Source organism: Octopus bimaculoides, chromosome 6 (assembly GCF_001194135.2).
Source record: "Octopus bimaculoides isolate UCB-OBI-ISO-001 chromosome 6, ASM119413v2, whole genome shotgun sequence".
Lineage (NCBI taxonomy): Eukaryota > Metazoa > Mollusca > Cephalopoda > Octopoda > Octopodidae > Octopus > Octopus bimaculoides.
The window spans coordinates 50,696,107-50,697,717 of record NC_068986.1 but is presented as its reverse complement, the minus strand read 5'-3'; the positions used below and the strand labels follow the sequence as shown (position 1 = coordinate 50,697,717).

The window sequence follows — 1,611 nt, the reverse complement described above, 5'->3', positions numbered from 1 at the left end:
GTTACCATCGCCACCATCGCCACTCCACCGCTACCACAGCCACTGCCGCTAACAATGCAATTATAGCTATCACAACCACCACAATTAGTACGCCACCACCGCTGTCACCATCACTACCTCTACCTCTCCCTCTACCTCTTTCACCACCACCACCACCATTAACTCAAGCGAACATGTTTTTCCAATTGCATTTTTACATATATTTCGGAGATGTATCATTTCGAAATGATGAAATATTAGGAAAACAAGATGATCGTTTTAATAATTCAGTGAAAACATTGCGCTAAACGACACATTATTCACAATATCTGTAAAATATTATTAAAAAATGTGTTTTCTTTGTCAAATATTGCTGTTGATTCTTCTTCTACCTCCTCATCCGTTTCTTCTTCTTCTTCTTCTTCTTCTTCTTCTTCTTCTTCTTCAGCGATACTTAACATCATGGGCGACGATGACATCACCTGAGCGCGAATGGCTTGATTGCATTTAGGCTTGGCGTGTCTCAAGGATGCAAGATATAATATAGATAGATAGATAGATAGATAGATAAATAGATAGATTCTTATTTTTTTTATTTGCTTCAATCATTTGAATGCAGCTATGCTGGGGCACCGCCTTTAGTCGAACAAATCGACCCCAGGACTTATTCTTTGGAAGCGTAGTACTTATTCTATCGGTCTCTTTTGTCGAACCGCAAAGTTACGGGGACGTACTTATTCTACCTATTCTATCTTTGTAAGCCTAGTACTTATTCTTTGGCCGAACCGCTAATTACGGGGACGTAAAAACACTTGCCCAAGGTTCCATCCAGTGGGACTGAACCCGGAAGCATGTGGTTGGTAAACAAGCTTCTTACCATGCAGCCACTCCTGCGCCTATGTATACACACACACACACACACACACACATATATATACACACACATTTATACACACATATACATATATATATGCACATACATATGTATACACACACATACATATTTATATATATGTATGTGTATATATGCACACACATACACGTATATATATGTACATATATATATATAAATATATATACACATATACATACATACATATATATATATATATATATGGGAGAATTTACGAAAAATCAACAACAGACGAGGACTGGTGGTGTAAACAACAAAGGGATGTATTAGTTTAACGCTCGGGAATAGAGAAAGTCTTTAACGTTTCGAGCAACGCTCTTCAACAGAAAGAAATAAGGAGAAAAACAAGGAGATCTATCATGGCGAATATGAATATGTACATATCCTTTTATTCTTTTATTCTTTTATTCTTTTAGATGTTTCACCTTTGAGGTTGCGACCATGCTGGGGGCATCGCCAGTATTTAAATATGGAGCGCTTCACGAATTTGCGTGTCATCCTTGCGCAGGGGCCATGCTAATTTTCTCTGTATCGTCCCAGTTTTAGAATATGCACTACCGCATGTATATATATATATATATATATATATATATATATATCAGTCTATTAGCCGAACCGCTAGGTTAAAAGGACGTAACCACACCGATACTAGTTGTCAAGCGGTGATAGTGAGAGAAGAAACACTGACACAAAGAAACGCAGATGTATATATATATATA

The 1,611-nt window shown here is 37.3% G+C and overlaps 1 pseudogene; it reads right to left on the bottom strand.

The window, feature by feature from the left end:
- Positions 1-1,355: 1,355 nt before the first annotated feature.
- LOC128248223 (U6 spliceosomal RNA) lies at positions 1,356-1,453 on the bottom strand (annotated as a pseudogene).
- Between the last annotated feature and the right edge of the window lie 158 nt (positions 1,454-1,611).